The sequence below is a fragment of the Canis lupus genome, chromosome 5, assembly GCF_003254725.2.
Source record: "Canis lupus dingo isolate Sandy chromosome 5, ASM325472v2, whole genome shotgun sequence".
In the NCBI taxonomy this organism is placed as follows: Eukaryota; Metazoa; Chordata; class Mammalia; order Carnivora; family Canidae; genus Canis; species Canis lupus.
This window is the reverse complement of record NC_064247.1, coordinates 17397717-17411382: the sequence shown is the minus strand read 5'-3', so window position 1 is coordinate 17411382 and position 13666 is coordinate 17397717. Positions and strand designations below refer to the sequence as shown.

Sequence of the window (13666 nt, the reverse complement as noted above, 5' to 3'; positions counted from 1 at the left end):
ACAACCCAATTCCAGAATCCCACCCTTAGTACCTGCTTTTGTTTTTTGTTTGTTTCCTTGCTTGTTTGCTTTTTTCAGGACCAGCCTTGATAACAAATGTCTTAGTTCAGATTTTCCAAAAAGCCAAACCTAAGATCAGGACTTTCACTCAAGTTCTTTATTGGAGAAATACACTCAGAAGAGGAGGATTGAGGAAAGAGAAGGTGGAGGAAAAAGCTAAGCAGGAATGTGCTCTTGACTGAAAAGAGTCTCCAGTCTGATCTTCTGGGGAGCTCTGCGGTACAAATTCTACTCCAGAGTTTGTCCCACGTTGGGGCAAGAGGGCTGCCCGTTTATCCCAGTGCCAGTCAGTCATTGTCTGAGGTCCGCCACCGGGGAAGTAGGTAGAGTTTTGTGGCAGTTACTAGAGCCTAAGTCTGGAAAGAATAGAATCAACATATCCCTGCTAGATGAAAAAGCATAAATGCCCTCATTGTATTATGTCCCTCCTAAAAAGTCTCTTGGACAACACACTGCAGCACACTGATGATGATGGCCAGAAAGGACACCACAGTAACACAGAGGAGGGTCACTGTCGCAGGGGGAGTTGCCCAGCCACCAGCGTGCAGGAAGCATACCCTGGAGAAGTCACGGGCCCATCACCTGTGGGAAGGGAAAGGAAGCAAGACTGGCCCAAGGGAGGGGCTGGGCTGTGATGCAGTCTCATTAAAGGCCACAACCAACTCCTCAGGAAATCAAAGCTCAAATGACATCTCAGACTTAGACCAAATGGAAACAAAGGACCCAGGCCTTGACACCTTTGCATGGGCCAATCATTGGAGACGGGCGCCCGGTGGAAAGGGCAGGACTCTGGACAAGATGGCTTTCTGCAGCGGGGGCCATTCCTAAAGAGGAAGAGTTAACAGAACTGTCTGCTGACAACCCTCTCAGCAGTCAGCAGAGTGAGCCCTTCAGAAGGTTCTGGGCTGCAAGGCACCACGTCCACTCTAATCACCTAACCTAGTCCAGGGAGCAGGGAGGCTTCCATGATGAGATGGCATATGAGCTGGGTTTTGAAAGGGAGTGGGAGTTCGGATGGGGGCCAGGCACAGCCCTGCTCAGTTCTTCAATGCCAGATTAGGAAGTACTCAATTAGGCTGTTTGACGCTGAAGACTTTTCGGGAAAGAAGCAATTAGGAACCATTAACTAGGATACCTGTTCTCTCTCTTTTGTTTTCCCTTTTAAAAACAAGCTGGAAAATATGCCTTAATTAACCCGCTTTTCATTTGGAAGACAGCAGCAGTGCTTCTAAGCATGTCAGCCTGCTTGAAGATGAAATGGAAGAGAGCTTGTCAAACATCTCCCTACAAGGGCAAGAAAGCGAAATCAGGAGGTGAAAGGTTGGGTAGGAGGATTGCTCAGACTCAAGAAACTATCTGCGAGGCACTAATTGGGCTGCCAAAATGTGCTGGGGCAAAGAGGAGAAATGCGGATAAACAATTTTGCAGCAAGGGGTCAATGATGAGGCTGGGGGCTTGGGGAGGCACAGCCAGGACACCCCCTCTCCTAACCACCCCCCAAAGCGAGGGTCTGAGGATTAAGCGAGGTTTGAGAATGAGGCTGGGGCAGCTCATGGGGCCTATGCCCTTTGAACTCTGTTTCAGGCTCAGGTCCAGGCCCCATCTCTCTCCCCAGCCCACCCACACCCTGCCATCTGCAACATCACCTGTGGGAGAAATTGCTGGTGTGGAACAGGTGAGGATCACCGAGCCTGACCCTCTCAAGGAGGAGGTGAGGAGGAAATTCAGGAAGCGCAGGATCCTGGTGGCTCTCCAGAGGCCAAGGCCGACGTCATGGAAGAAGGAGAGTGACAGGGGTGAATGCTGGCAAGGGGCGGCAAAGAAGGTCGCTCACAGCTTTGGGGCAGAAGAGAAAGCTAAGGGTAGGGACCAGGTGCATGAAGGTAAAGAGAAGGGCTTGTTTCCTGGCTCATTCTCTACTTGCTGTTCCCCTGCTTCCTTTCTCAGCAAAGCTTCCTTAGCCAATTAGAGGGGTCACTGCCCATCCCCAACCCCACTGCTCCCCACTGTCACCCTCTGACCTCTGCCCAAAGTGAGTCCTTAGAAGACAGGAGGCAAAGCCATAGATCTACTGAGCCTCATGGCTAATTCAACCATCTTGCTCCTCCCTGGTTCTTTTCATGAGGGAAGCCCTGAGAAGCCAAGAGTGCATTTCCCTGATGTCCTGAACATTCTAGTACAGCGAAGTTCCATCCAAGGGTCTGGTGTTATTCATTCATTTATTCATTCATCCCTTTGTGCATTGATTAATTTCTTAAACATGATTCTAGCACCTAGTGTGCCGGGCACCATGGTAGTGGGAGGGTAGCACTCTAAGGTAGTGTGCGTACCATCAGTGGTATCATGCTGCCAAGCGAATGGAGAAATTAATTCTTCAGGAGGGGGATGCAGAAAGTTAGATAGGAGCTGGGGCTTTAAAGGCTAAGCAGGCATTGACCAGACATTAAAGGAGATGAGGAAATAGATTCCAGGCAGCAAGAACAGCATGTATGAGGATAGAGAGGCATGAAAATACGTGCCATGTATGTGATGAGAAAATGGTGAATAATCCTATAATGTCAGAGTACAGTCTGTACAGGCAACTAATAGAAGGTGATTGTGGGAGGCTGTATGTATGAGCCTTTTGCCTTAACATAGTACCCAGACTGGGGGGCTTACAGTACAGAAACTAATTTCCCACAGTTCTAGAGGCCAGAGGTCTAAGATCAAGGTGTCTGCAGAGTGAAGTTCTGAGGCCTCCCTTCCTGGCTGCCGGGTGGCCACGTTCTCCAGTGTCTTCATGTGGCCTTTCCTCAGGGTGTGCATGAAGACAGACAGAACAAGCCCTCTGGTGTCTCTAGTCTGATCATGGCACTAATCCCATCATGGGGACCCCATCCTCACGACCTCCCAAAGTCCCCCATCTCCAAATCCCATCACCTTGCAGGGAAGACCAGCGACACAGGGATTTCAGACCTTGAGTCCATAACTGAGGTAGAAAGGCAATGAGGATTTTTAGAAAGATTTCCTGAGCATGGAACAGTTTGATATGAATGTTTAGACACACTGCCCTGTCAGCAGAGGGAGAGATGAAATGGGGGAGTGACAGTGGAAGGCAGAGATACAAGGTGAGAGGCTGTTAAAGTAGTCAAAGCAAGAGGTGAGGAGGGTTTGGCCATGAATTCCACCAGCGGATGGATCTCTGTCAAATGAGTACAGAGTGGGTTCTGAGAGATTCCGTGGCTGTCCCCAGGCTGGGGAGTGGGTAAGGTTGGCCACAGTCAGAAAAGAGAAGTATTCGGGATCCCTGGGTGGCGCAGCGGTTTGGCGCCTGCCTTTGGCCCAGGGCGCAGTCCTGGAGACCTGGGATCGAGTCCCACGTCGGGCTCCCGGTGCGTGGAACCTGCTTCTTCCTCTGCCTGTGTCTCTGCCTCTCTCTCTCTCTCTCACTGTGTGCCTATCATAAATAAATAAAAGTTTAAAAAAAAAAAAAAAGAAAAGAGAAGAGAAGTATTCAACTCAGGACATTCCCTTCTCTTGCATCCATGACTTGGCGGTTCTCCCTCCGGGAGGTGAGGCAATGGATCATTTGGGAGCACGAATGGCAAGGCGCATTACGGTCTAGCTTGTGGCCATATTAGACGACCTCTGATCTGTGACCACCCCTCTCAACTTCTTGCAGGCTGTCAGAGGCTGAGCTTGCTCCTTGGGAATGGGAATGAGAAGAGACATCCTCACAGAAATCATAGGATTAGTCAGCACTGACAGGTCCCTGGCCGACTGGCAGCTGCCACCCACCCACCTGCTCCCTCACCCTAATACCTGGATCACACACACGGTTACTCCCCTAGGTGACCGTGCATCTGGTTGATGCAGGACAGTCCCGGTTTAAACGTGCTGTTCAGGCATAATTTTAATACAGTCCCTTTCACTCTCAAAAGGACCCCAGTTTGGATGATAAAATGTAAGTTACTTTACACATCAGCTGCAAACTTCTTTCCCGCTGAGCCCGGAGGCAATCTCAAAATCCTTCTGGACCCAGCCCATCTACTAAGCACCAATGACCCAACAGCCAGGCATTGAAATCTACTCGCCACCCTTCAATGAAAGAAAGAACACAGGTCCAATATCAGCCGGGCAATCTCAGGCATGCAATTCCACTTCTCGGAACCTCTATTTCTTTACCTGACACTTGCAATAATGGTGTCACCTACCCTCAGGGCAGCAAGAGGCAGAATGTGGAGAAGCGCTACAAAATGGTGGTGGTGGTATGATTATTCAGGGGCAGAAACAGCTGGCTTTGCAGTCTGGGTCTGGGCATCTTCCTTTCTTCCCTCTGCTCTAGTAGGAGACCATGATCCTCCTTGGGAAGGAGGCTGCTGATGCCAGCAACTCCTCTTGGAGAATAAACCTCCCCTCCCCTAATCCTCTCCTCCTTTGGAGACAAACAACAAACCCCTCCAGCACCCCCGCCCCTCAGATCAACTCCATCAAGAAGCAAGGCTTCTCTTTGTAGTACAGCAAACACGCGTCTCTTATTGACACTCCCCTGGGACCCTCTGCGGCAACACTTATAGCTTTGAAGCTGTGAGTGTGTTTAATGCGAGAGGGGCCCACCTCAGTTCAAGGACAGTATTTTAAGTCTCCGAGAAGACAGGAACAAAGTTTCGATGCTGAAAGAAACAGATTCTTAACAGACTTGAATGATAAAACATCACAGTCCCATCTGATTGCCATAGCCAGCTCTGACGAGAGGAAGGGGAGAAATGATCGAGAAGCGTGACTTCTATCCCAGCCTTGAGCCAGATGCTTGACCTAAACCGGTACCACCTTCTTGACTTGTGACAGGCACCAAGCTAAGCATCCAGGGTGTGGACCTCTAAGGACAGTGGGCAGGGAAGCCCGCCTAACGTAAGGTATGAGGCTGAAGATGTGTATGGGGAAATGACCTTTGAAATGTTGCTGCCTGGAGAAAGTGTTCCCTAGCCAAAGCATGAAATCCCAAAGTGAGCAGGGCTCACCATCCGAGGTAGAGCCATTGGTATGAGTGTAGGCAGCCTTTCTCCTTTTCAGATGAGCCACGTTATTTCAAAAACAAATCATAAATTTAGGAGCAGGTGCAAAGGGAGCCCCGGCTTCAGAAAGGAAGGCAAGAGTTAGTCTTCTGGGAGCTCCTGGAGCAAAGACATATGAGGCAGATGCATCCTGACATTCTGGTCTCCTTATGGATTCTAGAACGACCTGGCCCACAACCCAGGTGGAGAACAGGCTGAGCTTCACCAAACTCACCACCATCTGTGCTGCAGGCAGAGGGATCTGGGGGATGCCTGGGCCAGGAGAAAGACCACACTGGAAGCCAAGGTGAGCTCAGGGGTACCTGAGATTTGGGACGTGCTTATGATTTGAAGGAATAAGGCCAGCAGGCTGGGCTCATGAGCAAGAGTTAGATGGGGAGATCATTTCATGGTGTCCTCAGGAAGCTGGGGTCTCATTGTGATCCTGGACTTTGCAAAATCAGGAATATTATCCCCCTACCTCTCCCGGGGGTGGTCTGGTGCTAGGGCGATGGTTGACACTGAGCAAGGAACATCTTATTTATCTTTGTATCTTCTGGAGGCAAACAGTGCAGGGCATATGCCAGATCAATGATTTCACCCTGGCTGCTCATTAGAACCTAGGATACTTTATACAAGTATCTGTGCCTGGGAGCTGCTCCCGGAACTTGTCAATTAATTAGTCTGGGGAGGGGCCTGGGAGCTTCGTTTTGTGTTCTAACTCCCCAGGGAAGCTAAAGCGGAGCCAAGGCTTTAAACCATTGCACTGGATCATCTGTGAGCATGAGCTGAATGGATGGAAGAATGAATGAATGAATGAATGAATGAATGAAGAGCAGGGGAGACCACCAACACTCATTCACAAAAGCAGCATCTCCTGGAGGACCAGTGGCACTGCCATGACATGGGCTGCTGGACATCTCCCGCAGGAGGCCACATTATCCCTTAGAAGGCTCTTTGGCGAACCCAACGTCAGCAAAGGGACATTGGCTGTGGCTTAAAGAATCTTCACAACAAACCGTTAGAGCTTGATGTGTTAGGCCCTCTTTCTGCTCATTCTGTCCAGAGTGCTGTTATGCACACCTCCCCATTTCAATCTCATGACAAACCGGGGTCATAGGCAGGATAGGCATCTTTCCCTATGCTGCATGAATGGATCAAACGGCAGGCAGCCCCCGCCCCCAGATGACACAGGTTGTCTTCTGTCCTTCAGCTCCTCACGCAGAACCAAGGGCTCTGCCCTAGAGTGGTTAGCCTGGAAGCTGACCTCCCCTGCCCAGCATCTACCCTCCCTGTTCTTCACCATACAGGCACACATGTGGGCTGGGCCAATACAACCAGGCAGACATCAAACTTAAGAGGGTCCCATTTCCTCCATCATGGCCTTGTAGCACTGATAAGGAAATGCAGGAGCCTGAGAGTTGAATCACAAATTTAATAAACATTTCCGCCATTGCCTGGAGCCTGATTTCTGTCAAGGCCTGATGACTTCTTGAACTAACTTGTGGAGTATTTGCAAACTTCTTTGAGAGCCTCATGGGAGATGATGATGCTCAATGCAGGTCAAGCATGTACGCAAACATATGCCCATTTGGATGGATACCCTAGCTCATTTCTCCCTTTCTCTCTCTTTCTCCCTCCCTCCCTCCCACCTCCCCCCCCATGTGCACATGTGCATACACCCTCCTCACAATGCCATAATGTCTATGTAAATTGGATCTTTAATATCCTTCAGATAAATGGTTTCAGAAAGAACACGGATACAATAGTCTGTCTCTGAGTTAACGTGATAGGCTCTGCCTCCCAAATTGGCTCAGAGAAATTAGCAGGAAGGAAGGAAGGATCAGACGAAATAATAAACCTGCTTACCTGTTCATTAATTCAATCTCCCCACACACACACACCCTCTCTTCGCCCTGTGGTTTCACTACCCATAAAATAACTAGATAACTTCGAAGTCCTAGATGAAAGGGGAACTAGGTCTGGAAGCTCTAAGATTAAAGGAGAATTTGTAGGATTAGTCTTTGATTTTCTCCTTCTCCTTTTCTCCCTCTCTCTTATTTCGTTCTTTTTATCTCAGAGGTGACTGAGGAGGCTTCCCCTTCTGTTCTCCTGTCTGCTGAGCTCATCAGTCCAAAGCCTCCTCTGGCAGAGCTTACAGGCAATGTGGGGCCTGGGACAGAAGGTGCCATTTCTCAGGGAAATTGCCCACCAGAGGCTCGCTGGAGGGCATCTGTTGTTTGGGTGATGTATGGGTGCAGGGACCTGTTCCCTCCTCATAGTTTGGGTGAGACCCTTCTTGCAGATTCTCGGCTACCCCTCTTTGTACCTCCCCTTCTGGGTACTTCTAGTGCTTAAAGGGTTTGGGAGGAGGTGAGGAAGACCCCTGACCCTTCTGGCTTGCAGAATCTTAGGAAATTTCAATAATATCATGTCTGCCCTGCCACAAAAGCAAGACTGCAGACATCTCCAACACTGCTCAACAGGGTGGGTTTCAAACCCATTTTATAAAAGTCACAAAGACCCCTCCCAAGGTCAGACCCCTACCCCTGGATGTAATTAGCAGAAGTGAGACAGCCTGCTACTGTACTTTAGCTCCAATTCAGAGAGTTGTTCTCAGACTCTTCCACTCCTCTTGGGAACTCCTGGCATCTTGGGCAGTGAGCACCTGCCTCTGAGTGCTGAGTAACCAGGTCTTTCATTCAGTCCTCTTGCTCCAAGGCTATCTCTTGCTTCCTCCCCAAAGTCCAGCAAGAAGAAATAAAACAAGGTACATAGATATTGCATTCAACCGGGGGAAGGTGACAGCAATACACTTTAAGACAAAAGGGAGTGCAGATCATCAGCAGGCTCTGTTCAATAGGATGCCCAGAGTGAAAAAGGCAAGAGCCATGAACCAAAGTGTCAGCTCACCTGATGCTCACGTAGAGTGTCATTAGAATGGCTCCCCCAGTTTGATTGAAACCCTTTCATACAAGATCATCTACAACTCATCCTGGGGTCAGGTTTCTTCAGAATGGGAGCTTCTCCATTGCAAGTGTGAGGGTTCAGCAGAGGCACAGAGATGTGACATGATCAGAGGCAACATTTGAGGGGAATTGGCTGTTCAGTGCTTTAAGAAGGCATTGGAATGCAAATGTTTATGAATCTTTAAACCCCTGGTACAGAGGTATCCCCATGGATGATTTGCCACAAAACCTTACCTGGTATTATTCACTTCCAAATTCATGGATCTCCCATTTAGAAGGAAAGTTACTTTTGTCTAGAGCAATAGCACACAAGATTTTTGACCTTAGGTCCTCCTTATAATCTTAAAAGTTATTAAAGCCCTCAAAGAGCTTTTGTTTATGTAGGTTACATGTATTGGCATGTATTATACTAGAAATTAAGACTGAGAGAAAAATTTTAATTTATTACTTCATTTAAATAACACCAGTAAAACCATAACATATTGATATAAATAATTTGGGTTTTTGTTAAATTTTTTCCAAAGCAAATAAGGCCGGTGGCATTGTTTTATACTTTCACATGCCTTGTTAATGTCTGGCATACTAGAAATCAGCTGATTCTTTTATTTGTTTCTGAGTACACCCTGTTGTGATATGTTGCTTTGCTGGAGGATATGGAGAAAATATGGCCCTTATACAGATATGTAATTGGAAAAGCAAAGAGTATTTTGATAGCTTTTCCTGATTATTGTTGATATTCTTAGAAATTGCATCAAAACTCAATAAACATCAGTTTCTTAAAGGTTAGTTGCAGCTTTGCATCAGAAACTTTCCATTTTCTGTTAAACCCATTGGTCTATCTTGCACTTGGAAGGGAACTTCTACATCATGCATTGATCACTTGGAAATATTGGTTCATTGAGTTATGTAGACCTTGCAAATGTCACTACATTCCATCATACAATTTTGGAAAATCGCATTCATTAATACCACCTTTGATCTCATCTGAAAAGTCTTTAGGTTATTTGGAAGTTTGCAGTGAAAGTGCCACTGTGGTTCAGACTGCATTGGTTGCAGCCCCACTGGGTGGTACAGATCTTTGCTGGATGGCCCCAGGTCCAAAGCTGGGCCACAGTCAATGGGCTGAGATTGGCAAACAGGGAAATCCCCACTTGGGTGCTGACAGAGTCTGCAGGGAAGCCACCTTTGAGGGGTCTTGAACACACTGGTAAGCTATCTGGGGAGTCTATGGAACTCACCAGAAAGCTGCCCTCTGAAAGCTTCCCATAAGGAAGTATCACATCAGTCAAGGCGATTCATTCTCTGGGTACAAAAAGCAGCCACCTATGGACAGGTGCCAGGCCACTGTGGATGAGTCCTCATTATAGTTTTATAAATAAGCTGCAGGAGATTAACTTTACAATTTAGTCTCCAGGAATTATATAGTGGTGCTGTGGCTAAATTTGAGAAGTTCACATAGCCAGCAATGGATACAGAGATTCTCGGGACCTTGCATCTCCTGATTTGGGGAAAGGGCGAGATCTTCCTATGTTCAGAGAACAGCTGTATCTGTGGAAAGAGAGTTGTTTCTTTCTTTTTCTTTCTTTCTTTCTTTCTTTCTTTCTTTCTTTCTTTCTTTCTTTCTTTCTTTCATGAGACACAGAGAGAGGCAGAGACACAGGCAGAGGGAGAAGCAAGAAGCAGGCTCCATGCAGGAAGCCCAACATGGGACTCGATCCCGGGTCTTGAGAGTTGTTTCAATGTTGCTGGAAGTTCAGCTGTGTGCAGAAGCTGAGCAGGCAAAGGGATAGACTGTACCAGCTTTCCAGTGATTGCCACCCAGCCCAAGTCCATTCCTGCCATGATGGCAGCACACTTCTTCCTAGACAGCTGGCATGAGGTGAATTTTTGTCAGTAGACAGCACTGGGAAGATGCTGGGTGAGGGAAGAACATTTTTTCCTGGTTCCAGTGATCTCAGTTTGTCCCTCTGGCACATGGTAGCCAGCAGCTTCAGTGACACTGAGTGGTGTCACACCCAGGTCTGGTGCCTCCCCATTAGCAGCTTCCCCTGACCCCCCAAAGAGTGGCTATCCATGGAGTTCTGACCACCAGTGCAACACCTTCCTGCAGGCAGCCCCGAAGAACCACGGAGAGGGGCTTCTGGGTGGGTTCTATAGGCGCCGTAGCTGCCTTTCCAAGGTGTTCAATATCCCCTATAGACGGCTTCCAGGCAAATTTTGTTGTCACTCTCCAAGCAGCTTCCTTCCAGTCAGCCTTGGTGCATCTAGACCCCAAGTGCAAGTTTCCTGTTCACTGATCCCAGCTCACCATTCGCTGCCTGCCAGTTTTGGCGCACTGACTGTGGGCAGGCTCCTGCCCTGGGCAACTTCATCATCCAGTTGCAGATACATCCTGCAACTACATCATCTCCAATGAGGTCAGAATCCCAGGTGTGAGGAGGGATCCTCTTCTTAAGTGTCTTCCTTCCTTGGGTATCATACTTGAGTCTTAGGATATTCTTCAGGGTTGTCTTTTATTCTTATAAATAGATTGTAATTCTTTATATTTAACCTTCCCTTGCGAGGTAGTTTCTGTCTCCTGTCTAGACCATGACTGATAGAGTACAAATGCAAATTTCCCCAAATTCTAATATTCTTGGAAGCTTGAAGCTCAGCAGCAGCAGCAAATACTGTCAGGTGTTTTCCTTGAAGCAATAGACCCACTCTGTTCATTTGCAAGAATCCAGGTATTTGTTTTTTCACATACCTAAGTCTGGATAGTTATAATTTTTCTGTCAGTCATTCTTTCAAGTAAAATGATGTTTTGGGGGAAAAAGTGACTAATTCAACTTGCAGCTCAAATAATCACACATGTGCTTTTCTTCAAGATAAACATTATTATTTCACATAAATTATTTTGGCATACTTTCCATTTTATTACACAAATATAAAATAGACATGTGCTCAAGGGTCAAGATTTAATACAATTAATATTTTTTTACTGCTTTGTCAGGACATTCTTAAGTAAAATGGCTTTTTTTCCCTGCAAGTGTGTTCCAAGAAAATATACAATGTCTAGAAGTAGAAGCTTGATGCTTCTGCCTTGGTCTGGGCTAAGGAGCCAGATCTTTTACCCACCACTGATTTTGAGCCATCAGGGCAGGTGTCAATGTAGTGAAAAAGGCAAATAACATCATGAGCATGGTTTTGGTCCTATAAAGGATCCAGGGAACCTCAGGCATCCATGAACCACACTTTGAGAACTGCTGATCTTGAGGTTAAGCATATATGGTTTGGCATTAAACAGACCTGAGTCTGAATCTTGACTCTGCCAATTTTTAGCTAAATGACCTTGGACAGTGTACTTAGTCTCTCTATTCATTGGTTTCTTCAGATATAAAATGGAATTAATAAGACCACGTCCCTCACAGAGACCCATAAGGATTAAATAAAATGTTGTCTATACAGTACTCGGCAGTGTTCCTAACACATAGTACACTCTCAGTAAAGAGGGAATGATGACAGGAAGACAAAGACAAGAAAGAGTGAAAGGAAAAACAAGGTAGAGTCCTGGTTACCTGACAGTAGAGACATAGGAGACCGTGATGGCCCAAGTGAGCTCACAGCCCTGCAGTGGTTAAAACTGGAGCCCTGGGTTCTTCCATCTTGTCCTCAAGAATTCTTGGAGGAGCAGCTAAGTGGTGAAGGAAAAAAAGCAAGATTCAAGGCCAGATGCTCAGAAGCTCACCCACATCTGGCTCCTCTTTAGAAGGCAGCCTCAGAAGGGCTGTCTATAGTTTAAGAGAATATCCCTCCACCTCTCAATAAAGACAGAGAGTATGTATGGGAAAGGTGGCATGGCTGAGAGTGAGCCTAGTTGACTCAGGACTCCTAATGAAAGGGCTTTGTGTTTTCACTAAGGTGCAAAGCCAGTATCAGGGCAACAGTCTTGTTCTCCTGAAGCTTCTCCTCTCCTGCTCTGTGGTTCCCCTCTTGCAATGCCTAGAGACACAGCAATCTCCCCTCGGAGATAATGGAGAGGAAAACGAGTGACACAAGGCAAAGGCATATGATTCAGACATCGCAGTCATATCTTAATTCTTCAGGACTTGCTTCTACATTCAGCCATGCTCAGCTCCTAATTTTATTTGATTTTTTATTTATTTATTTTTAAGATTTTATTTATTTATTCATGAGAGACACAGAGAGAGAGAGAGGCAGAGACATAGGCAGAGGGAGAAGCAGGCTCCATACAGGGAGCCTGATGTGGGACTCGATCCTGGGACTCCAGGACTAGCCCTGGGCCAAAGGCAGATGCTTAACTGCTGAGTCATCCAGGGACCCCCTCAGCTCCTGATTTTAATACAGTTTTACAATAGCTCGGCAGGCCAAGCCACAGCTCCCCACCATCCTCTAGTTCTTCCTTCATCTTCTGAAGAAAAGGGAACTTCCATCACAATAAATGTTATTGTTGTTGGTTAATCCTTGATAATAAACAGAATGGGTAACACTGAGAACTTGCTTCTTTCTAGGCTAGCGGTTGCATAGATATTACTTCAGTTCATCCTCAAACCCTCCATAGGGAGGGCAGTACAATTTAAGCCCATTTTAAAGATAAAGAAACTGAGTCTCAGAAAGGTTAAGTTATATTTGCACAACAGGTGAATGTCAAATGACGTGTCTCTCTGACCCCAGAGCCTGTACCAGGACCACTTGAAAGTGAATTTTCACAGGAAGTGAGTGAATTTGCTCCTCCTCGAACCTGGTATTTGGGGTCACAATCTTCTTTCCTAGTTTATCTTGTTTCTATGCCATCCCCAAAGTGAGTGGTTTCTTCAGTACCCATGATTCCTTGTGAAGGATGGCTTTCTATATTCCCTCCAAATCAAGCCTCATGCCCAAAGCCCTTGGAACTACTCTTGTCTCCCCATTGACTTTCTTGCCTTCAGCTGGTTCTCCTGCGACCATCCTCCCTGCTGTGGTCACCATGGCCTGTCTAAACCCACAGGTCCCTTCCTAGCTTAAATGCTCCGGGGGCCCTCCCAGTTCCCACTGTATAAAGACTAAATCCTCTAGCTAGGTGTCCACGGCACTGCATCTCGGCCTCAAGCGGATCTCCCCAAGCTCACCACTGATTCTCTCTGCCTTGTGTCCTAGGCTTCCAAGTCCTGGGTGGATCCTATCACCTCTATGACTTCTCTTCGTGTCCTGGAGACACCATTCTTGGCACGTAATAGCTGTTCAGGACATGCAACTGAAGGAGTGCGCGAAGAAGGCTGCATGAATGACTTTTCAACAGCACTTCCTTTATGCCTCTCTGGACCCTGTTTATTGAATGTTTCCTGAATGCTGACCTAACAACTGGATTTGCTCTATCACTGTTGGATTTGCTCTATCACTGTTCCGAGCACCCTATTTCCAGATTTTAATAGCTGAGCCTCCCCTTCCACCTTTCCCAGGGCCTAGGTATTCTTCTTACCCGGATCAGCTCCTCCTGGGCTGATCGTTTCCCTGTCCCGGGAAAGCTTCCAGTTCTCCTGTGTGCAGACTGTAGAAGGTCAGATTTGTAGAACAATCCTGGCTTTCAAATGCTCTGCCATTGGCTTCTCCATGGAGTTCCTGCGT

The 13666-nt window shown here is 47.1% G+C and overlaps 1 long non-coding RNA gene across 2 annotated transcripts; it reads left to right on the top strand.

Annotated features, from left to right (window-relative positions):
- The first annotated feature begins 87 nt into the window (after positions 1-87).
- LOC112671292 (uncharacterized) lies at positions 88-13397 on the top strand. Of its 2 annotated transcripts, none has more exons than XR_003143520.2 (3): positions 88-379; positions 5275-5400; positions 13199-13397. It is a non-coding gene; the product is annotated as an uncharacterized LOC112671292 (long non-coding RNA). The 2 variants fall into 2 exon arrangements; XR_003143519.2 differs by lacking the exon at positions 88-379 and adding an exon at positions 3553-4955.
- The last annotated feature ends 269 nt before the right edge of the window (positions 13398-13666 follow it).